The 26,007-nt window shown below is 37.8% G+C and overlaps 1 protein-coding gene across 1 annotated transcript in view; it reads left to right on the top strand.

Moving 5' to 3' along the window:
* Window positions 1-311: 311 nt before the first annotated feature.
* The window catches only part of rab5b (RAB5B, member RAS oncogene family), a 63,255-nt gene continuing 37,559 nt past the window's right edge, over window positions 312-26,007 (top strand). Inside the window, exon 1 of the mRNA XM_059967005.1 lies at window positions 312-414. The gene's annotated coding sequence lies outside the window, so the exon portion shown is untranslated. The remainder of the gene's footprint in view (window positions 415-26,007) is intronic.

Here is a 26,007-nt window from a genome sequence, read left to right as displayed (position 1 = left end):
AGAAATAGAACGCAGCACTGCCTCGGCCGAATTGCAACCTAGATTCGGGTATCAGTGCTGAAACTTGAATCCTTAACTTCTAATCCAGAGCGAAGAATGACGCTAATCGAGCCAACGCTTTAAACATATCAGAAACTTAATTTTGCTGCAACGTGTTGGATTAAAAGGAGTCCCTGCGCCTATTTGACCGTACTGGGAGGGGATATGGTGCAGCACCCGACACTCAACATGCCGACCCCAGGTTACGAACCCGAGCTCGAGTCCCGGCTGGGAAGGGACTGTTTGCGGCGGATCGATACACTCCCGACACAGCGGCTCGAAGTGCGGCGGAAGTGAGGGAGACGCAGCGAAAGAGTGCGGCGGCGGTCGTGGTGTCGGTGCCTGGAGCGGGGAGTGCAACGGCGGCGGCGGCAGGTGAGGGATGGCCTGGGCACCGGGGAGGGGGTGGGCCCTGCCGATGCTGTCCGGTTACGGTTCAGGCCGCTGATCGGTTTGTTTACACCGAGGCGGCGGCTGTCAGATGATTGCGGGGTCGGAGGAGAGCCCCTCCGGCGCTGCGGGTCGCGCTGACAGACTGCGGAGAGGGGGCGGTCTCTCTCCGTCCGAGAAACACCTCCGTCCCCCCCTCCCTCCGGCGGCCTGCTTTTCGGCTTTCACCGGGTCTCATCTTGCTGTGGCAACGCTGAAGGGCGTTTCTGTACTCAGGACCGGCGATCAGAAGGGGAGCGCAGCCTTCCCAGGCCCCGTCTATCGCTCAGTCACCGCCTGACGGGAGCGCTCCCCCACCACCACCACAAGCTATCCCAACCCAACCCAACCCAACCCTAATCATTATAATCATCACCTGTACTCGACGGACATTCGGGACGTCTCCAGCCCACTCCTCGCCACCTCATCATTTCTTGGTCCCCTCTGATCCCCTTACCAAATTTCAACCCAGGCCATTCCGAATTCCAGTAGACCACAACAGCATCCAATTCTGAAAGCCTGCTCTGCACAGCAAGTTAGTGCTTTGGGTTTCGCAATTGCCTTGTGTTTAACTGAGATGGCAATTGGATGGAGTTGTAGTTTTGTTTCACCTTACTGACTGCATCAAATTTGTTCATAGATGTTTTATTTTTTTTCTAACACTTATTTTACTCATGCAGGTCTTGGAGGGATTTGTTATAGCTCAGCAAGTTTACAGTGATTTTTACAATGAGTTTACACAATCTTTGCTGCATCAGGGAAATCCAAACAAGAAAAATGGGGAAATAATTTATTTTAACCAGGTGTAAAATATTGCATTATGAAACGTGATTAGGCATATCCCTACATGTATAGGAATGAATTACAGAGAGAATATGAGTGTATCTGTTAGAGCTTTGGTATTAAAGCATTGTTGCCCAAGGTTGATCATCACAAATGTTCTCACTGGGCTTGAGAGATATCCCTGGTTTTATTCACTGTCAGTGTTATTTTGGTTATTAGTTGGAAGTCAAATTTATTGAAGCCAGACATATCTAAAATTACTTATTTCTGTGAATGTTTATAACAAAGGATTATGACTGATATATTTAGAGCCTTGAACTGCAAAGCCAGTGTTCATGTATCCTCCTTGTTACCTGAACACCAAGATTAAGTTACAGTTTTTAAAGCCGTGACTTCCAGTTGTCTCTAACTGTGCAGTGATGTGCGTACACACACACACACACACACACACACACACACACACACACAGACAGTTCCTCAGTCCTGACAAAGGGTCTCGGCCCAAAACGTCCACAGTGCTTCTCCTTATAGATGCTGCCTGGCCTGCTGTGTTCCACCAGCATTTTGTTTGTGTGTGTGGTTTGAATTTCCAGCATCTGCAGATTTCCTAGTGATGTGTGCAGTCGGGCTTGTTTTCAACCTGTCCTAGTGAAGAAGGCGCAGCCAGAATGTACTAAGGTGTGATGCTGATTCTTTCATAAAATTATGTGGCCTCATTTTTACCATTCTCTCCAGTTGTTTGCCCAGGCCTGTTGATGGTGTGTTCTGTACTTCAGATAAAAATTTGAGTGATAATTCTTGGGAAGCAAATGAGTTGGTGGTGTGTATTTGGCAAGCCACTGACAGCAAAGGTTTCATCTAAAAAGACTTTTGGCAGAATCGATCTAAATAAGTTAATGCTATCTAAATATGCTAATTCTAAATGAGCATAAACTATCTTGTCTATTTATTTATTTTAATGTAACTTACAGTATTTTTAATGTCTTGGCACTGTACTGCTACGATGACAGATCTCATTACATGTCAGTGATAATGCATCTGATTGGGAGACTGGGACTGCATGCCTCAAAGCAAAAGTGTTTATGTTTCCAACACAGCTGATCAGGCTGATTAGAAAGCAATATTTCAAAATAATAGTTTTGATATTTTTTTCTGAATTATATTTAAAAAACTAATAATTACCAGGATAACATTAAATTAAAGATTTAAATTAATTTGTCTTGAGAGCCTGGGTGGGGCAGTGAAATTATGCCAGAATGGTTAGGAATCTTGCAGGTAATTAGAAATACACTTCATTCTTTTAATGTAAACTTGTGCTTCATTTTTTAAAATGGGAGATTACAAATGTATAAAAGAAAAATAGCTGTTTACTTCTGGCCATCAATGGAAACATTCTGGTATCAGTATAGCCTTGCAGGATAATATGTTTTGTCTGTCAACTAGAATAATAAAGTAATGATACTGAAGTTTGAGTATTATAAATCATATATATATTTTATGTGCTTTTGGTTTATTTTACTTTTGTCTACCAACAGAAAAGGTGATTTGAGATATTGACATGACTATCACATTGCCTGTGTGACTGACCAGTTAATTCAGAATTATATGTGACAAAAAAGAGGCCTTTCTCTGATTTGCTGTGATTCTACCAGAATGCTGATTCTACTGATTTCTTGTATTAAGGTTTTGAAGAATTGATTGGGTGATATCCAGTTATTTTTGAGCTGTTTAAAGAAAGGTTGAACTAATTAAATTGTGCAGTTGCTGGACAGTGCTCGAAGGGCTGGAAGCCCCCACTCCACATTGTATGCTGATAAATAAAAACATGGCTTTCAGAAGATGGTAACATGATAAATATAGGGGCTTTAGGGGCAATGTATTACTTCAATGCTCACCCCACCCTCCTGCTTTCTTAGCAGGGACGGAGTTCCTCTTGTCCTAACTTATCACCCCATGAGTCTCCGCCACCAACAAATCATTCTCCCCAACTTCTGCAATCTCCAAAAGGATCCTACCACCAAACACATCTTTATCTCCCCACCTCCCAAACTCTCCACTTTCTGCAGGGATCTGTGATTCCCTTGTCCATTTGTCCCTCCTCATTAATCTTTATCTCCCCACCTCCCAAACTCTCCACTTTCTGCAGGGATCTGTGATTCCCTTGTCCATTTGTCCCTCCTCATTAATCTCCCCCCTTGCACATAACCCCTGCAAGCAGCCAAAGTGCCACACCTGCTCATTCAATTCCTCCCTCACCTCCATTTAGGACCCTAAAGAGGCATCAAATCACCCGCAAATCTGTTGGGGGTTGGATTGTCTGTTGTATCTGGAGCTCCTGATGTGGCTTCCTCTACATTGGTGACACCTGTTGTAAATAGGGGACCACATTGTCGAGTACCTCTGCTCCATCCTCCAAAAGCAGGAATTACCGTTGGCCAATCATTTCAATGCCTTTTCCCAGTTCCATTCTGACATGTCAGCCCATGGCCCCTTGCCATCATGAGGCTATTCTCAGGGTGGAGGAGCAACACCTCATATTCCCCAACCCTGATGGTATGAACATTGATTTCTCCTTCTGGTAAACATTTTTTCTTTCCTGCTTCCTTCTTGTTCTATTCCTCACCCTGGCCTTCTACCTATTTTCACCTGCTTATTACCTCCCCCAGTGCCACACTTTCTTCCCTTTCTCGCATGGTCCTCTCTCTTCTCCTGTCAGATTCCTCCTTCTCCGGCCCTATACCTTTCCCACCCACCCGGCTTCACCTATCCCCTTCCAGCCATTTTCTTTTCTCTAACCCCATCTTTTTGTTCTGGCATCTTCCCTCAACCTTTCAGTCCTGAAGAAGGGTCTTGGCCTGAAACATCAACTGTTTATTCATTTCTGTAGATACTGCCTGACCTGCTGAGTTTCTCCAGCATTTTGTGTGTGCTTAGCTTTGGACTTCCAGCATCTGCAGAATTTCTTATGTTAATTGTTACTTTTGATGATGTGGGAGCATTGATAATGATCTTGAGCTTGGTATTGATTTCAGCAGATTGTCATCTAATTCTTTCTGTATTTGTCCTTTTTACCGTAATTTAGTTAGTTTCCCTTCCACCCAATTGTGACCCTCCTTTTGTTCTATCTGTACACAGCTCGATCGGATTAATAACTTTGCTTGTCCACTTAAAGTCATTAGGCTTTTAAGCTCTAGTCCTGAAGAAAGATCGTGCTATGTGTTTGTTGTTTCCATATAATCTGTTCAAATATAGCTTGTGTTATACACTACATTTCCTGTTTCTCTGATATGGGTTTGTTGATAAATAGTTGCTTTATGCAACCTGTCATTTCAGTGACGTATTCTCACTGTTAATTGTACCATATTGAAGGAACATTATCTTGGTTCAAGTAACATGACAAATATCTTGTAACAAAAGATGTTTAACTCATTTGGGAATAGCATCATTTCATCAGTTTTATCGTAATGTATGACATCAAAAGCAAACCTAATATGAAATAAGCTGAGTTTGGACTTAGATGTTCCTGGAGTACTTCCACATTTTGCATTTGGTTTTGATTTTGGGAGTTAGTATGCTGCAATGGAAGTCTTTACTTTGTCTGCTGTGAATTAAATGTTTGAGCACTTGGCTCATGTTCACTTGTAGTGAATACTAAGAACATTGATAACGTTAGGTGTATTCTTCTGAAGCTTATGTTAATAATGTGGCGAGCAAATGTATTTCTGTCTCTGGGTAGTGATGTTTTTGATACGGATTTATTCAGTGTTTGGTCATTAGAGTAACAGTATGGCTGTTGGATCTAGAAGAAACCCAACCATAAGGGAAAGCTAGCTTGAAGAATTAAAATTTGTGTATGTATTTGGAGGTAAAGTTTTGAAAATTAATTCCAAAGGGTAAGTTGGATATGGTGAAGGAATTTCTATAGCAATGATAGCTCGAAAAATAGTTCAACTTTGGGAGACATTATGAGCCAGAGAAATGGAATGTTCTTTGAGATATTGTGATTAGAAGTGTTTTCAGAAAGCAGGGCCTTGGATGAAATTGGCGACAAGGATAGAAATTTCTTTAGGAACCAGTGAAGGTTGGAATGGATGGTGTAGGGTCAAGAATGTGGAGTTTGAGGCAAGTCCTCAACAGAGAGTTAGAAGTGACCAAAGAGGCTTCAGTTGCAGTGGAAAAGGGAAAGGCGATGATTGGATGTTGCAGTTAAAAACTAATTCAAGATTTTGAATGATTAAGGTCAGGGTTGAGGTGTAGGTGATGGGCAAAAGAAATATAACTGGGGATAAGCCACTGAAAGCTCTTCACCTAGAGCAGTGGCTCCCAAGTGGGCGTTATCCCCCATCCCTTGCTCTGGAGGCAGTGTGAGTTTCGAAAGGGACAGTAAAGATAAAGGGGGTGGTGTTGGGTGCTCGGTAGCAAGGGGTACAGTTGAAGGATCATAGTAGAAATGAATTAATTATAAGCATTTGATCCCCTGTACCTCATAATTGATTGCAATGCTCATATAATTACTACATCTCTTACCATTTCGGGCCAAAATGTCCACTGTGCTCTTTTCCATGGATGCCGCCTGGCCGGCTGAGTTCCTCCAGCATTTTGTGTGTGTTGCTTGGATTTCCAGCATCTGCAGATTTTCTCTTGTTTGTAACCCTATTTAAGTGTAACATTGGCAATCATAACCTTTTACAATTCCAAGCCTCTGTTTTGGGAGAAAAAGAAAGAATACTAGATGATCATCTTCTTTATGCACCTCACCTTGATGAGCTGCAGAAAGACACGTCAGAGGTATTTCCGGATCTTCTCTCAATCCAGATTCTAGGTTGGGTAATAAATCCATTCCTGTACATTTGTAATGATGAATTAACAGGAAGGATGGAGGAAGAACTGATTTCACTTCAAAATGACTTTAAGCTGAGGTTCAAAAAATCAAATCAAGATTTTTGGTTGCAGAAAAAAATCTCTGAACACTATTCTGTACTATGGAAAAAGTCAAGAGGTTCTGTATTGCCTTTCCAACATCGTATTTAGTGGCACAGTTTCATTGCAGTCACCCAACTTTCAACACAGTGAAACAGGCTGCGGATGACTGAATGTGGGGATTTGAGGCTCTTTCTGAATGACATTCAGCCTGATGTTGAGAAGCTGACATCACTGCACCAAGCCCATCCTCTCATTGAATGGTAAAAAAAATAATGAAGTAGTGAATAGTTGGAATGCTAATATATGCTCTAAAATTGTTGATAAAAATTATTTTTACAGTAATTAAATAAAGAAATAATTTGGTTGCTTTAATTAGATTTGAAAATTTTTGCAATTATTTGTCACTGCTTTGAATTTCCATTACCTATTTTCTTTCACTGCACCTCAGATCAAAATTCTTTATAGTTTTTATGTAATGGCTGGAAAGGGAGGGGGGCACTGGGAATGTGGTCTGGGAAGAATGGGGGCAGTAAAATTGGAAAGCACTGATCTAGATCATGGCGAGTTTTGTGCTATTATCACATTTATTTTCATATTCAATGATTCCTCTAACATCTAGAAGTTTATTATTCCATTTTGAATATAATATGGGTAGAGATTCATCTCTTTTTGAATGAAGAAATCTCACCACATTCCAATCCTGAATGACCTCCCCATTATTTTGAAACTGTGATTGATCACTTGTACTGGAGTACTTAACTATGGAAAACATCCTCCTCCTATGTACTCCTCCCTGCAGTTTGAGAGGCAGAAGCTAAAGTGCGATGTATCAGATCTACAGTGGAGTTTAGGGAATTATAGAAGCGTGAGAGAGGAGCTGTCCAAAGTTGATTGGAAGGGGACACAATCAGGGATGATAACAGAACAACAATGGCTGGAGTGTCCGGGAGCAATTTGAAAGGCATAGGATAGCTACATCCCAAAGATGAAGAAATATGCTAAAAGGAGTATGATGCAATTGTGGCTGACAAGTGAAGTCAAATACAGCATTAAAGCAAAAGAAAGGACATTTAATGTAGCAAAAAGTAGTGGGAAGTTAGAGGATTGGGAAACTTTTTAAAAACTCAACAATGCCAACTTTAAAAATGCCAATAGGAGAGGAGAGATGAAATGTGAAGGTAAGGTAGCCAATTATATAAAAATGGACACAGAATTTTTTTATTGGATCTGTAAAGAGTAAAACAGAAAAGAGAGTAGATATTGAACCGCTAGAAAATGATGTGGAGAGGTAGTAATCGGGGACAAAGAAATGGCAGGCAAGCTTATAAAGTATTGTAGGATACTTTAAACACTGTAGGAGACACTAGCAGTATGCCAGAAATTTGAGTTTCAGTTGGCAGAAGTGTGTGTAGTTGTTGTTCTAAGGAGAAGATGCCTGGGAAGCTGAAAGGTTTTAAAGGTAGATAAGTCACCTGGGGCAGATGGAATACACCCCAAGATATAGATTGTGGTTGCATTAGTAACAATCTTTCAAGAATCACTAGACTCTGGAATTTTCAGAGGGCAAGAAAACTGCAGATGTCACTCCATTCTTTGAGGAGTAAGGGAGGCAGGAGAAAAGAATTTATAGGCCAGTGAGCCTGATGTCAAATATTGGAGTCCATTATTAAGGATGAGATTTCAGGGTACTTGGAGGCAAATGATAAAATAGGCCAAAGTTAGTATGGTTCCTTAATGGGAAATCTTGCTTGTCAAATCTGTTGGAATGCTTTGAAGACATCAAGCAGGATTGAATTCCTCAGATTCATTACCATCTGGTTAAAGAAATTCCTCTTCATTGTTCTAAATGGTCATCCTTCTGAGTGTGTGCCTTCTGGTCCTGGACTCGCCCGTTATAGGAAACATCTTCCTCCATATCCACTCTATCTGGGCCTTTCAATATTGGATAGGTTTCAGTGAGATCCCCTCATTCTTCTAAACTCTAGAGAGTACAGACCTAGAGGCACTAAACACTCCTTGTATATTAACCTTTTCACTCCTGGAATCATTCTCATGCACCTCCTCTGGACCCTGTCCAATGCCAGCACTTTTTTTTTAGATAAAGGGCCCAAAACTGCTCTCAGTTCTCCATGTGTGGTCTGACCAATACCTTATAAAGCCTCAGCATTATATCCTTGCTTTTATATTCTAGTCCTCTCAAAATAAATGATTCAATTTGCCTTGTTTACCAGTGACTCAACCTGCAAGTTAACCTTTAGGGAATCTTGCACAAGGACCCTCAAGTCCCTTTGCACCTCTGATTATTGAATTTAGAAAGTAGTCTAAACCTTTATTCCTTCCAAGGTGTATGACCATACACTTCCATATATTGTATTCCATCTGTCAGTTTGCCCATTCTTCCAATCTGTGTAAGTCCTTCTGCAGACTTATTGCTTCCTGAACACTACCTGCCCCTCCACTTATCTTTATATTATCCACAAACTTGGCCACAAAGCCATCAATTCCATCATCCAAATTATTAGCATATAACATGAAAAGAAGCGGTCCCTATACTGACCCCTGCAGAACATCACTAGTCACTGGCAGCCAACCAGAAACAATCTTCTATGCATGCTGGGATCATTACTGTAATGCCAATGGCTCTTATTTTGTTAAGCAGCCTCATGTGCATTGCCTTTGTCAAAGGCCTTCTGAAACTACAAGTAAACAACAGTCACTGACTTTCTTTCGTCAATCCTGGTGGTCAAGTCATATGGTATATTTAAGCAGAGCTTCATAGGCTCCTGAGTAATACAGATGTCAAAAGTTACAGAGAATGCAGGAGAATGGGATTAAGAGGGGTAGTTAATCCCCCATGATGGAATGGTGGAGAAAACCTGATGGGACAAATGGCCTAATTCTGTGCCTATGCCTTATGTCACGTTGAACACTGGTAAGAATTTCAAACATTTCACTAAAATTATATCTCATTTTCCCAAGTGTTGGAAAACATGGGCCTAGTCTATTCAACTTCTCCCCACGTAACAGTTTTTGGTGAAACTTCGCTGAACTCCCTCTACAGAAAGTATATATGTCCTTCTTTAGGAAGGGATAGGTTGTGCTTCTCTGTGTATTGGGAAACAAAATGGGTCATGATTTTTACAGTGGGAGCAGAATATTGGTGCTCTTGCAGATTGTACACACATATGAAATTACAGGCATGCTTTCCCTGCAGTTCGTTGCATTTCTAGAGCAGGATGTTTTTTTGGTGAGTAATGACCTGTTGTGTTGTATGAGCAGAACAGTGAAGAGGAATCCAGAACTGAATTTGTACCTTTTTATATGAAAGAAATGAATCTCACTTTCCTGTTTCCAAAACAAATATAGTTTAATGGGTACACACTCAAAATGCTGGAGGCACTCAGCAGGTCAAGCAGCATTTATGGAAATGAATAAACAGTCAATGTTTCAGGCCGAGAAATGTCGGCCCGAAATATTGATAATTACTCTTTTCCATAACTGCTGCCTAGCCTGCAGAGTTCCTCCAGGATTTTGTGTGTGTTGCTTTGGATTTCCAGGATCTGCAGATTTTCTCGCCTTTATGACTTAATAAGGGTTAGCTATAACAAATCTTGCATGTTGATTCTGTTGTTGACATTTTGCTAGCAGTAGATTGTTAACTATATCTTGAATTGGAATTTAAAGTTCTTAAATTGAAATAGCACTGTGAACAAATTCCTTTTACATATGCAAATTGATGAATAATCTTTTAAATCTTCAGAATATGTTCCCATATAGATTATTGTTAAACTGCTAAATGCCTTTAGATGTTTAGGGTGCTGTAACTTTTTTTTATTGGGAGATGCTAAAGAACAGATTTTGATGTTAATATACAGCACATATTACTTGGCTGTAATATGATTTGGATCATCCTGAAAATCCACATGAGACATCTACTTATTTTTGCTCTGATTCTTTTATTTTTAGAATCAAAAATGAGTATGCCAATAAGAATATTTTAGTTTAGAAATAATTCTTCACATGGATTTAAAAAAAACTAATGCAAGTCAGAGTCGCACCTTTCATTTGAATGTTTCTGTGGCAGATGTAGCTGCAAGTTACTAGTTCTGTGAACTGAACTTTCAAAGGTTGATCTTTAATTTCTTCAACATACCTTTATTTTCAGTATCATACTAGATTAGTTTTTAGTATGTGAAAGTCTGTTGGTTTTTTTGCAGTATTTTCAAGCAAGTGATCTGTCCAAGTGGATTGTAATGCAGGTATTATAAAATAACCTATTTTATCTATTCTCCTGAAAACATTTACTTGGGCCAGGTTGCAGATTATCAAGCACTACCATCTCATCTGACTTCTATTTTACTGTGAAGGCTATCATATCCAAGTCTAATATTATTCTTGACTTGTATCTACATCTGTGCATTTTTCAGCAAGAGTTCTTTAGAAAGATTAATGCTTTGCAAGTTGCTAACTTTCAGATTTGTAGGCTGATGTAATTGAGGTAGGAAAACACACAATGGGAATCAAACCTTCAGTTTTTTTAAACTGGTGAAAGGTGATATAGTTATTCATTACACTTTCCAGAAGTTGTTTGAGTAATATTCTAGGAATAACAGTGCATAATTCCCTGAAGGTGGAGTCTCATGTAGATAGGGTGGTGAAGAAGGCTTTTGAAACGCTGGCCTTTATAAATCAAAGCATTGAGTACAGAAGTTGGGATGTAATGTTAAAATTGTACAAGGCATTGGTAAAGCCAAATTTGGAATAGTGTGTACAGTTCTGGTCACCGAATTATAGGAGAGATATCAATAAATTAGAGAGAGTGCAGAGACGATTTACTAGGATGTTACCTGGGTTTCAGCACTTAAGTTACAGAGAAAAGTTGAACAAGTTAGGTCTCTATTCATTGGAGCGTAGAAGGTTGAGGGGGGGATTTGATCGAGGTATTTAAAATTTTGAGAGGGATAGATAGAGTTGACGTGAATAAGCTGTTTCCATTGAGAGTAGGGGAGATTCAAATGAGAGGACATAATTTGAGAGTTAGGGGGCAGAAGTTTAAGGGAAACACGAGGGGGTATTTCTTTACTCAGAGAGTGATAGCTGTGTGGAATGAGCTTCCTGTAGAAGTAGTAGAGGCCAGTTCAGTTGTGTCATTTAAGATAAAATTGGATAGGTATATGGACAGGAAAGGAGTGGAGGGTTATGGGCTGAGTGCGGGTAGGTGGGACTAGGTGAGATTAAGAGTTCGGCACAGACTAGGAGGGCCGAGATGGCCTGTTTCCGTGCTGTGATTGTTATATGGTTATAATAAGATTATTATTTTAAAAAATTGTTATAGTTCATTAAATACAGCGAAGCAATCAGGAAAAAAGCACCGCGAATAGTCATCCAACATTTGAGTTTCCATTGTAATTCAGCAATATAATGGTTAATCTTTGACCTTTGTTTTGCATTTTCCATTATCATCATATTCATTGAATGTTTGATATCTAAAAGTCAATCAACCTGTGTTTTGAATATATTCAGTGGATGAATACTCAGTGTCCTCTGAGACAGATAATTGTGATCTCCATTTCTAGCCTTTACACAACCAGGGGATATTTCACCAAGACTAATTGCTTAGTTAAAGTATCTAATTTATTTTGATGCATCATTGTTCCATTAATATTTATTTTGATCTTTGTTCTTAATTGTTTTTGGTTATTCACTTTGTATTCTTTGCATTATTCTCTGTGACTGCTTAATCTGGAGAAATACTTCAGTAAAATGTGTGAAAGAATAAAGACTATGTAGTGAGTTGATATTATGCCCCTTAATTTTATGAACCTGTACTGAATTTGAAAGCTTGTGGAACATTGCTGTACTTTGTAGGTTATGACTATATGAAACATGTCTTCATCAAATCCTGGTGGGATTTTATATGACAATCATCACTGGTACTCTTCATTGTACCTAAAATTATCAAGAGGTAGACATTAGTTCCTAGTGTGTCAGGGTGACTCTATTAAGCAGCACTAATGCTTGCATTTGGGCAAATGTCAATGCATGAGATGTTTTAAAGTCTTGGAGTCATACAGCATGGATACATTTCACTTATGCCCCTCTTAACCAACCTGTTCTAGGGAAGACAGACCAAACCTTTCCAGTCTCACGTCATAACTGAAATTCTCCATTCCAGGCAACATCATAGTGAATTCCCTCTGCCTTTTGGCTGACTTCATTTAATCTTGTTTTTAGAAGGAATAATATCATTTCTCTGACCTTCATGAACAAATATTAGTACGAAATATTCGTGGCTTAAATCAGAATCTGTTTTATTATCAAATCAGAATCATTTGTATTATCTGCTGTATATCATGAAATTTGTTTTGCACACACAAATTTGTATATAAAAATAATGACATTCTTGAATTATCCAAAAATCTGATGATAGAGGGGTAAGAGCTGTTCCTAAAACGTGTGTGTGCGTCTTCATACTTCTGTACCCTCTTCCCTGATGACAATAATGAGAAAGGGGCATGTGTTGGGTGGTGGGTGTCCTTTATAATGAATGTGGCCTTTTTGAGGCATCGCCTTGCTAAAATGTCCTTAACGCTGGTGAGCCCAGCAAGGTGAGTTTGGTTGAGTCTACAACCCTTTGCAGATTTTTATGATCCTGTGTATTAGAGCCTCTATAGCAGATGGTGATGTAAGCAGTTAGATTGCTCTCCACAGTACATTTGTAGGAATTTGCTAGAGTCTTTGGTGACGTACCAAATCTCCTTAAACTCTTAGCCACATAAATTACTGAAATTTGAAGTTTGATCAGTATTGTTTTTCCAAGGATGTTAATCAATTTTTGGATTGTCATGAAGTGCACATATTTGAGGTAAAGTGCTGGGAAGATTCATCATCAGGCAGCATTGGTGAAAGGAACAATTTAAAGTTGTAGGTCAGTGAAGTGTGTCATAACCTTGTGGTTGATGTGAAATTAAACCATTTCTCTTTCCATTTGGGATGCCTGACCAGCTGAATATTTTGTGCATTCTCGATTTGTTATCTAATTTCCAGTATCTCCAGTGTTTTTGCATTTAGGTATCAATGAAGGGTAATTGGAAGGCTCATAATACCTAATGAACAATATCCCTGCTTGAGAATAGTATGCAAAATAAAAAAAAATGCTGGCTTATTCCCCCGTTCACCTCCCTCTTAATCAATATTTTAATGGTCATATGCATTTTGGATGAATTGTATTGTGATTCTAAGTGCTTGAAAACAGTTTTAATGATTAAAGATGAAAAAGAACATCATTCGACTTTTTTAAAAAATGTTGGAATTGTGGCATAATCTCCCTCAGCTGCATTGCCAAATGGGCCAGTTCTCTAATTTCAATGAACAAGAATACAAATAGCTGTTGGAATTGCAAGGAAAGCTTAAGTTATTTAGTTTATTCTGCATTTCATTTATTAAAGAATAACAGAGCCTGCCCTTTCTGAGAAGCCAATTAGCTAAATCCTCTGATTAAGAGTACCAGTAAAAGACTGCATACCATGGAACGTTGTAATTAAGTGTATGCATTTCACACACTGAATAATAGCAGGGCTTACGTAAAGTTCTTTTTTTTCCCTTTCAGCTAAATGCACAAGTTTCCTGTGAATCTTGTGCAACATTGAGAGTTCCTCAATCAATGTCAGGTAACATATTATTTGGTCATTAACAATGTGCCAGTTGTCTGACAAAAACATTAATGATCTTGATGTGCATAGATTGGTTATTGGTAAACCAGATTGACATTTTGCATCAAAGCTGAAATGGTTTTGTTCAAAATCATTAGCCTTTGATCCCTGTTTAGGACCTCACTATCAGCTTCTCGTTGGGTAGGACTGTGCACATTGGTCCTTTCTTGTTTAACAAGGGGGAATAACTTCGGTGGCTTTGCTTCTTTTTATAGAGAAAAAACAACGCTACATTTACCAATCACTAATATAACAGTTCAGAGAAATCCATTTCTAATATCAGTTCTAGTTAAAATATTGAATACACTAAGTGAAGGTGGTGGAACTAAATCTAATATATATTGAAATATTCAAACCAGTTCCTTACCTTGCTCCACAGACACAGCATACATCCTGTTAGTCTTCTGAGAATTGTACTCCTCGTGGTCTAGCCTTTTGGAAATACTGAATTTTGGTCCTTGTGTGGCTTTGCCTTTTGCCACTAAGGTAATACTTTTTTAAGGTAATAAGGTAAACCACTAAGGTAATACTTTTTTGTTACTTACCCTTGCTTCTTCAAGACAATCTACTGTCTGGTTTAGTATCTTCCTTTATGTTTTTGATTATGTGGTCTGTGGTTTAATAATACTGTGCAGTGCAATAGCATGGTAGATTGAGTTAGAAATACAACTTGAACTCTTCTAAAGAACTCCTTAATAAATGGATATTACTTTTAGTTTGCACTTACTGTTATAAATATTATTTTGTTCAGAGCATAGGTTGAGAAGCAGCTGATCAAATATGTGTTTGTGGTGTTGAACAAAAATATTCTGGATTCTGAGGGATGACAGTGTGGTGTTTGAATCCTTTGTTTCTATATGTTATGTTACAGGATCTTGTGGGGATGGGGTTTGAAGTCAAAATGTCATTTTAAAGTCTGGTGTCACTGTTAGCTCAGCATGGCCTTGAGTATTGTACTGACATTTTGGTTTAAGTTACAGTGCCAATAAAAAATATTCACCCCCCCCATCCAGAAGTTTTCATGTTTTATTATTTTACAACATTGAACTACAGTGTTTATTTTGTCTTTTTGGCACTAATGAACAGTAAAAAGACTCTTTTATGTCAAAGTGAAATCAGATCTATACAGTGTTTTAAAATAATTACAAAAATAAAACACAAAAATTATCGATTGCATAAATATTCACCCCCTTCAAGTCAGTATTCAGTTGATGCTTCTTTGGCAATTGCAATTATAGCCTTGAATCTGTGGGGATAGGTCTCTATCAGCTTTGCACATCTGGACACTACAATTTCTTTACAAAACTGCTCAAGTTCTGTCAGATTGCATGGGGATCATGAGTGAACAACCCTTTTCAAATCCAGCCACAAATTCTCAAATGGATTGAGGTCAGGATTCTGACTTCGCTACTGCAGGACATTAACTTTGTAGCTTTATGGTTGGAGTCATTGTCTTGCTGCAAAGCAGATCTTCCACCAAGTTGCAGTTCTCTTGCAGACTCCTTCAGGTTTTCCTCCAGGATTTCCCTGTACTTTGCTGCATTCATTTTACCCTCTACCTTCACAAGCCTTCGAAGGCCTGCTACAGTGAAGCATCCCCACAGCATGATGCAGCCACCACAATGCTTCATGGTAGAGATGGTGTGTTTTAGATGATGTGCAGTGTTTAGCTTATCCCAAACATAGTGTTTAGTCTGATGGTCAACAAGTTCAATTTTGGTTTAATTAAACCACAGAACATTTTTCCAGTTGACTTCAGTCTTCCTCATGCCTTCTGGCAAACTCTAGCTGAGAGTTCATGTGAGCTTTTTCAACAATGGCTTTCTCTTTGCCACTCTCCCATAAAGCTGCGACCCGGCCAATAGTTGTATGTGCAGTCTCTCCCGTCTCAGCCACTGAAGCTTGTAACTCCTCCAGAGTTGTCATAGATCTCATGGAGGTATCCCTCAGTAGTCCCCTTTTTGCATGGTCACTCAGTTTTTGAGAATGGCCTGCTCTAGGCAGATCTACAGCTGTGCCATATTCTTTCCACATCTTGATGATTGGCTTAACTGTACTCCAAAGGATATTCAGTGACTTGGAAATTTTGGGGTAGTTTTTGACAGGATACTGAATCAACAGCAGTTGGAACCTTCCAGATACAGGTGTATTTTTCCTACATTCGATTGAAACACCTTGACTGCACACAGGTCTCCAAAAACAGATCTCCATTTAACTAATTATGTGACTTCTAAAACCAAATGGCTATACCAGTGATGATTTGATGTGTCATATTAAAGGGGGAGGTTGAATGCTCATGCAATTAATTATTTTGTGTTTTATCCTTGTAATTAATTTAGATCACTTTGTAGAGATCTGTTTGCACTTTGGTGCAAATGAGTCTTTTTTCTGTTGATCAGTGTCAAAGAAGCCAAATTAAATCCATTGTGATTCAATGTTGTTAAACAATAAAACATGAAAACTTCAAAGGTGGGTGAATACTTTTTATAGGCACTGTACATGCTAATGTCATAAATATGATGATAAACCTTTGTTACTTTCCGTGTAGAAAACAATTAGCCAAATTCTAAAATGGCAGCTCTAAGCTAAAGGAGTTGGAGGGTGTACTGAACAGTATCTTTGTGTTGCAAGCAGTTTTTGCTCGATCAAAATTCTGTATTTTAAATGAATAGTAATTTCTTTTTGAATTTCAATCACATATTTGTTCCATGGCAATTTGTGAGTTTCCTGAGCCTGTCTCCTTCCCCCCCCCCCCCCCAAGAATAGAAACATTTTTATCAGATAACTTGGAAGTTTAGAATCTTTTTCTGTTATAAACTTAAAATTTTGTTCAGGTAATTCAATATTGACATTTTAAGTTTTCCCACAATTCCCTGTTTTACTGGAAAAGTAGAGGGTAGATATTTATTTTTAAGTGATTTACACTTAACTGTAAAATCTTTGATGTTTCTCTTGACTGGCTGTTACCTCTATCTGATCTTGAATTCCCTAGATCATCATAATTCAATACAAGCATCACCAGATTACTTAGCTGCGTGCAGAGCAAGAGGGGAAACAGTGTGTTTTAGAAACGTTCATATAAAAGAATGAGAAATTAAGTAAAATGCTACATTGTAATTTATTAAAAAAAACTAAGACGTGACAGTTGGGAAATTTTTTTAACAAGTGAGTAATTTATGATAAGCTTTGCTATTTAGCATTTATGGAGTAATTTCTGTATGTACTTTTGGAGTTTCTAAGGGCATTAATTCTTGATCAGAATTATAAAGCCTAAACTAAATTTGTAAATGTTTAGGTGAATTGTTAGACCATCATATTCCTTGAGGCTGCATTCATTAAATGGATGGTTTTCCCTTCCATACTTATTGGCTGAATTAATTCTTTCTGTCTTGTTCAACTTAAGCTGAGCTTCACTGATTATCATTCTTGGCCCTGATGCATCTTCATCTGGCTCATGTCTAAATAACAGGTAGTGAGGTCTGAGGATCAGTTAGAGAATCATTGACATAGAATGCTGTAGTTCTCAAATGAACTGTAGTTATTCAAATGAATATGAATGCCATCAAGCTGGTACTTAAAATTAACAAAGAACAGATAAACGCTTGGTTTTCAGTTTTAGAAGATTGATTGCTGTAAACTTTAATCACTCCTATATACTGTACTTCACATCTTGGATGTAACGGTGTTTTGGGAGGTCACAGTGCTCTTTCCTGAATTCCCAGCTTATATTATCTTCCCCACAGTAAACAGATGAGTATTATTCATTTTGGACCTCACCCAACCCTCTGCCTCTGCATATCAATGATAATACCGGCCCTTAAGTGGAGCTATTCTCTCCCGGGTTATCCTTTGCTGTTAATGATTGAATTGTTTGGGATTTTCCTGTCAAGGATATCTCATGTGGTTATTTTGCCTTCGTAATTTCTTTCTGATATCTCTTTCACTCCTCAAGGGATTTTCTTGCTTCCAGCTGCTTATATCTGACACGTATCCTTTTTTTTAGACCAGAGCCTCAATATCCTTCTTTTGGCCATGCTTCATTCATTCTGCCTTTTTTGCCCTGCATTCGAACAGGAACTTGTTGGCTTTGAACTCTCCCCTATTTCACTTTTCAAAATCTTCCATTTGCAAGATGCCCCTTTACCTGTTTAAAAACCTCTCCCAATCAAACTTTGTGAGTTCCTATTAAAATTAGCCATCAAAATTAGCTTTGTACCAACTTAAGAATTAATTTGTGGACCAGCTCTATTTTTTTCCATAACTGTTTAAAAGCTAATAGAACTATGGTCATTAGTTTCAAAATAATCTCTTTTGCACCTAACACAGCACGCCTCTAACTTGTCATACTGCAGGCTTAAATCTTTTGGAGTAAATTTCTCATAATTTAAAAATTCTTACAAGTCCTCATCTTTCTAACCTTCAAGTCCTTAAAACACCAAATCCTTACAAGTCTCTAAGTACCTCCATTCTGGTGTCTTGCTTATTGCTGTCTTTATTATTAGTAGAACCTTCAGCTAACTGGACCCTAATTTCTGGAATCTTTTATTAAAAATCTCTTTGCCTTCTGCATTTTTCCTGCTTTGTGTTGATGCTTAAAATCTCACTTTGAGTTTGACTTTTTGTCTTTTGTGTTAAAACGTGAATGAGTACTCTTCTGTTGGGAACCATGGAATGCATTACTAAATTTAAATTCAGGCTTTTATATTAGATTCACCCAAAATTTCACAATGTTTCTGTGTTTTAATCTCATTGATATAATAGCTGACATTGGACGTAGAATAATGTCTGTCACTGATTGCCAAGAATCACTTGAGCCCAATATTTCATAAAGTATTTTCAGATGTACTGTACCTCGGGTTTAAAATCTTAAGCTTAAAAAAGAGTATTAACATACATGAAATATGGAGATCTAATTGATTAATTATGGAGGTGCTAGAAACCCCAGCAGATTGCTGTGCCATCAGAATTGACCCATTATTGTGTGTGATTTTCAGTTGATGTTTCAGTTTCCAAGTCAAGTCAAGTTTTTTTGTCATATCAACCATAAACTGCTGGTTGAAGAGCTAGGGGTAGTGGTTTTGGGAAACTAGAACTACAAGCTAGCAATGTGCCTATCTACAGTGTTCAGTTTATCCAGTCGTGTCATGTGAAATTTAAAAAATTGTAAGCACTTCATCGTGTCCAGATCTTTTTTTAAAGATGGCCATAACCTGGTCTGTTCTCAGGTATCTACTTTGATGTTACAGATTGCCCAATAACACAATTGTTTTGATTTGGGTACCTTTTGCCTAATAGAATGCTAGCAATTTTGAAGGAAATGGATGTAACATATGTAAATTGGTTCAACTAAACTCTGCTATCATAATAACAGTTTTATTATAGAAATTGATATTTTCTATTTTACAGCATGAACCATCCTTCAGATGTTGGGTTTTATCTGTAAATAAGAATATAAAATATTTACCAATGTAAATATAACACTACTTGTTGAGAGTGTGGAGAATTGAATATTTCAAATCTGTTACTAAGTTTGATTCGGTCACCTTTTTTTAAAAAAACTAAGCAATATGACTCATGGAATTTAGTAAATTGGGTAATGAACTATATTTAGGAATCATTTCAATCCATGATTTAAATTCCTTGTTCCAAGATTGTTATGATTGCTTGTAGTATTTTGGCCTGCTATATACTATGTGACTTGAGGAAATATGGAGCTTTTTTGATTCATAATTTTTTGTCATAATTTCATGTTAAAATTGCAGCAGCATTCTGCATTTGACATAAATTTGATTTAGGTTATAAATCCTGTGGACCTTGTGATCTGACATATTGGCTTTGGCCAAGTTTAGCAAAAACAAATGTGGACTCTCTTACTACTTGAATTAAGTTATATTTGTTTGGAAGTTTCTATAATGGGTTTAGCAATTTAACTTTTATTTAAGGTTATTCAGAATGGATGCCATTTAAGTTTGCCCATGATTAGTAAGAATTTAGAATGACCAAATCATGACAACTTGTAAAGTGTAAAAATGTTATACTATTTAAACAGGAAATTAAGTGTTATTTTACATGCATATTGGAATGTAATACTACATCTAGGTTTTCTGCAAATATGATTAACTTACAGTGTTTCATATCAATTTATTGAGTAGCAGTTGAGGTTAACAGATTAACAGGGTAAAAATAATCTAGATAATAATTTGAGAAAGAATGGTTTAAATGAATTTTGTAAGGGAAAATGAAACGGAATTGAATTGATTGAGATGACAAAGTAGCATTAGCTACCTAATGGCTGCCTTTTGAAATGAGATTTCCACTAATTTAAGGCTTCTAATGGATATTAGACACACACATGCAAAGCTCTGACACACAGAATGTCACCAGATTGAAGTCTGGTGTTGGAGTATTTAACGTGAAGAGGATAAATTATGACTGTAGAAGAGAGTCTGCATATTGTTAATAATGTCAAGCAAATTATGAACTTACTTCAAAAAAGGACCGTACATGCCTTCTGGCTTCCAGGAATTCTAGAACAAGCAAGTTGAGACTCTAACGCATTAAATTATCCTTTATGGAATGTGTAGGGTATGCTAAATTTAATGTATTTTCAAAAAGAAATTAAGTTGTATCAAATTGCAAAATGGTTTCTGCATTGCTTCTGTGAGAAAATGCAGCCCTTATAGCTGAACTACATACTCTTTTCATTAAATAAGCAAGTTTATACAGAACAAACAAAATTCCAGTAGAATTGACATTAGAATATGTAATTCTACCAAAGTGTTTCATACTTTAACTAGAAATTGGTGAAAACAGAACGTTCCATACACACTCATGGGGAAGGTTTCAGGAGTGAACCCTGAGGGAAAAATCCGGAGCTGGAGTCCCTAAGGCATTGAGTTCAGTGCTGACTGGCAACTCCTGCAACGCTGCTGATGCCAAACTGTATCGGTCTCTGCCATTCCTTTAGATTCATCAGCTGTACGGAGAGGGGGAGCCTGCTGCATAGGCAACAACTTGCCCATACGTATCCTGCTGCCCTGGCTTGTGTAGGCAGCTAGGCCACAATATCAGAAGTCAACCCTGAACAGTGGAGGGCCTCAGTGTGAAGAGTTTGAACAATTTAATAGTAGTTCTCATTACTTGCTTTTGATTTGTGGTTTCACAGAGACTGGAAGTTTATTCATCATTGAGTAAAATTTTTTAATAACCAAAATACATTAGATTCTAGCTAATCGGGGCAGCCACTTATTCGGGTCAACTCTTAAAGAACTAAAACATATAGAGAAAATAGCTAGGATTCCCTTAGTTTATTTAGGGCACTATGCCACTTAATTGGGACTGGAGACTGTTATCGAACAGTTTCTAATTGATAAGTTGCTGCAAGTGTGTGACTTTTAGACACCACACTGTGCTTAGTTTGAACATTTGTTAAATAACATCACTTGCATGTGTTTGTGTTCAGAAAGCTGTAATGTTTGTCAGCGATAGTTGGCAAGTAATAAGCAGTAAGATAATTCAAAACAGTTTTTCTCACTCTGATTTTAACCTTGGAAGTCCCACAAATGGCCTGGAGTAAAAGTGAAATGATTTCACTACTTGAACAAATTAGGAACTGTGAAGAGTTTGGTATTGACAATCATCTTGAAATTTACAATGAGAGAATTGTTTGAATGTCCGTCTACTCGCATTAGGATCTTATTATTTTATACCTTGCCTATTAAATTGCTTGTCTAAATTTCTCTTAATCATAGTGACTATTTCAAGAAATGCACTTAATGACCACTGTACATCTGCTCCTTAATGCAATTATCTATGCAACCAATCTTTTGGTAGCTTCTGTGTACTTAAATCATAGAAACATTGAAAACCTACAGCACAATACAGGCCCTTCGGCCCAATATGCTGTGCTGAACATGTTCTTACTTTAGAAATTACCTAGGGTTACCCATAGCCCTGTATTTTTCTAAGCTCCATGTACCTATCTTGGAGTCTCTTAAAAGACCCTATTGTATCCGCCTCCACCATTGTCGCCGGCAGCCTATTCCCCGCACTCAACACTCACTGCATTTTTCAAAAAAACAACTTACCCCTGACTTCTCCTCTGTACCTACTTCTGAGCATGCAGATATGTTCAAGAGGTTCTGTTGTTGTTGAAACCAAACGTCTGAATGGGAAAGAAATGTGATCTAAGTGACTTTGACTTTGGAATGATTGTCAGTGCCAGATGGAGTGGTTTGAGATCTCAGAAACTACTGATCTCCTTGGATTTTCATGCACAACAGTCTCTAGTGTTTACAGAGAATGGTATGATACGCAGAAAACATCCACTGTGTGGCATTTTTGTGGGCCTTCTCAATGAGAGGTCAGAGGAAAATGGCCAGACTGGTTCAAGCTTGACAGGAATGTGACAGTAACTCAAATAAGTACTTGTTACAATAGTGCTTTGCAGAAAAGCACCTCTGAACACACAACACATCAAACCTTGAAGTGGATGGGCTATAATAACAGAAGACTACAAGTGTACACTGGTTGGTATCTAATAAAGTGGCCACTGAGTGTATGAATTAATGATGATGATCTGATTCCACCATCACCAAGTTCCAGATAGCTACTGCTCGATGTAAACAAAAAAACCTTACCCTTCAAAACTCTTTCCTCTCACCTAAAACTACATGCTTGCATTTGATATGGTTAGCGTATCTGTGTTCATAATTTCATATACCTCCATCATTTCACTCTTCAGTCTCTATTGCCTTAAAGAAAACAAGTCCAGTCTCTCCCCAGAACTAAAGCCCTCCAAGTCAGGGAACATCTCGGTGAATTGCCTCTGATTCCCTGCAGCACAATACATGCTTCCTATAGCAGGCAATACTCCAAGTGTAGTCTATCCATTGCTTTCTAAAGGTAACCTCCCAATTTTTACATTCTGTGCCATGACTTGTGAAGACAAGAATGTCGTGTGCTTTTACATCACTCAGTCCACCTGTATTGCCAGTTTCAGGGAATTGTGGGCTTGAACCACTAGGTCTCTTCTCATCAACTTCCCTTTGCAACCCTACTCTTTTGCTCTAACCCGTTGTGACTTAATTATCATTAAGCTCTAAAAATTGTATAGAAATTAAAATATAAGAATTGTTTATAATTAGGAGCATCTTCTCCTCCCGCATCAGATTTTTGAACATTCCATGAACACTACTTCATTATTACTTGATTTTGCACTATTTATTTTGTAATGTATACTAATTTTTATGTCTTGCACTGTACTACTGGCACAAAGCAACACATTTCATGACATTGGGAGGCATCAGTGGCAGTGGAAGGCAGGCAGAGCACCACCAAAGGTGGTGAGTTCTTCTTATGTGGGGTTTCTTTATAAAAACTGTAGCCGGTGCACAGGCATGGGAAGGGTCAAAGGCATCAGTGATAGAGGATGGCAGGCAGAGTACCAGTAGAAGTGATGAGTTGTTTCTTCTTGTGTGGGGGTTTTTCTTATTTTTAAACCATAAGAGAGAGAGGGTCTAGCAGAGCAGTCCAATGAGACATAGAGGAGCAGATAGGGAGGTAGAAGCATGGTGTACAAGGAATGTAGAAAATCTAGTTATGAAGAAAATAGCTTCAAGAAAATAGGTTCAAGAAACTAGGTACTGTTAGAGCTCCAGAAAATTACAAGGTTGCCAGGAAGGAGGTTAGGAAAGAAATTAGGAGAGCCAGAAGGGGCCATGAGAAGGCCTTGGCGAGCAGTATTAAGGAACACCCCAAGGCATTCTACAAGTATGTGAAGTGCAAGAGACTGAGCCGTGTGAGAATAGGACCAGTCAGGTGCGATACTGGATACGTGTGCATGGAGTTGGAAGAGGTAGCGGAGGTACTTAATGAATACTTTGCTTCAGTATTCACCACTATAAAGGACCTTGGTAATTGTGGGGATGGCTTACAGCAGACTGAAACGCTTGAGCATATAGACATTAAGAAAGGGTAAGCTGGAGCTTTTGAAAAGCATTAAGTTGGATGAGTCACCAGGTCTGGATGAGATACACCCCAGGCTTCTGTGGGAAGTGAGGGAGGAGATTGCTAAGCCTCCGACGTTCATCAGAATGGATGGAAGAAGCACCTGAGGATTGGAGGGCTACAGATGTTTCCTTGTTCAGGACAGGGAGTAGAGATAATCCAGTAAATTACAGACCAATGAGTCTGTCTTCAGTGGTGGGCAAGTTATTGGAAAAGATCCTTAAGATTTTTAGTAAAATTTTGGCTACTAGATTAGAAAATATATTACCTCGAATTATTTCTGAAGATCAGACTGGATTTATAAAAAACCGCTACTCATCTTTTAACATTAGAAAATTAATTAATATTATTCCTTCACCCAAAATACCAGAATGTGTCATTTCCTTAGATGCAGAAAAAGCATTTGATAGAGTTGAATGGCCATATTTATTTAATACATTGCAGCATTTTAATTTTAGTTTGAAATTTATATCATGGATTAAATTAATATATTATAAACCCTTGGCTTCGGTCTTTACCAATAATCAAAGATCTCCTTTTTTTTTCAGTTATTCCGTGGTACAAGGCAAGGCTGTCCTTTAAGTCCTTTACTATTTGACATTGTTTTGGAACCTTTAGCTATAGCTGTTCGTGAATCACCTAATATTTTGGGTATTACTCGTGGGGAAGGGACGTATAAGTTATCATTATATGCTGATGATTTGTTACTATACATATTCAACCCTGAGAAATCTATTCCTGCTATCTCGTGCTTGCTTGCTCAGTTTAGTAACTTTCCTGGTTATAAATTGAATTTTAATAAGAGCGAATTATTTCCATTAAATATACAAGTTCCAATTTATAAACATTTATCATTTAAAGTTGTCACAGATTATTTTACTTATTTGGGTATTAAAATTACCAAAAAACATAAAGATTTATTTAAAGTTAATTTCTTACCTTTAATTGACCAAATTAAGCAACTTGCTACCAGGTGGTCTCCATTATCTTTGTCATTGGTTGGTCGAATTAATGCTATTAAGATGATGGTATTACCCAAATTCTTATATTTATTTCAAGCATTACCAATTTTTATTCCTAAATCTTTTTTTTGATATTATTGACTCCAAAATATCTTCCTATCTGTGGCAGAATAAAAATCCTAGACTAAGCAAAAAATATTTACAGAAGCCTAAGAAGGAGGGTGGTTTGGCTTTGCCAAACTTGAGATTTTACTATTGGGCAGTTAATATACGATATTTAATATTTTGGACACAAGAATCGACTATAGCAGCTTGCCCACAATGGGTAAATTTGGAATGTAAATCTGTACAAGGCTTTTCATTGTTTTCAATTTTAGGATTTTCATTTCCTTTTTCTTTATCTAAATTGAATAAACAAATAACTAATCCTATAGTTAAACATACATTGCGAATTTGGTTTCAATTTCGTAAATTTTTTGGTTTGAATAAGTTCATCTTATCAAGCCCTATAATATCTTAACTTTTTTTCGGCCATCTGTTATGGATCAAGCTTTTGTTTTATGGAAAACAAAAGGTATAACATGTTTTCATGATCTGTTTTTAGATGATAGCTTTATGTCCTTTGAACAGCTATCTAATAAATATAATTTACCTAAAACTCATTTTTTTAGATATTTGCAAGTTAGAAATTTTTTGAATAATGAGTTACAGTCTTTTTCGAAACTGTCCATCGGACATTACGGAAAGAATTTTAGCTCTGAATCCTTGTCAGAAGGGTTTAGTAGCTGTCATTTATAATATGATCATGAAAATACAGCCAGAAGTATCAGAAAAAATTAAGAAGGAATGGAAAAAAGAACTTCATTGTCTTATACCCACTGAGCAATGGGAGAAAATTTTACTATTAGTCAATTTGTCTTCTATTTGTGCTAAACATGCCCTAATACAGTTTAAGGTTGTACATAGAGCTCATATGTCTAAGGATAAACTTGCTCGATTTTATTCTTACGTTAATCCAACCTGTGACAGATGTCATTCTGATGTTGCTTCATTGACCCATATGTTTTGGTCTTGTCCTTGTTTGCAAAATTACTGGAAAGATATTTTCAGTATTATTTCAATAGTTCTGAATATCAATTTCCAACCGCATC

This window comes from Hypanus sabinus, chromosome 4, assembly GCF_030144855.1.
Source record: "Hypanus sabinus isolate sHypSab1 chromosome 4, sHypSab1.hap1, whole genome shotgun sequence".
NCBI classification, from domain to species: Eukaryota; Metazoa; Chordata; class Chondrichthyes; order Myliobatiformes; family Dasyatidae; genus Hypanus; species Hypanus sabinus.
Note: the sequence above shows the minus strand (reverse complement) of the source record. Positions and strands in the feature narration are given on the sequence as shown.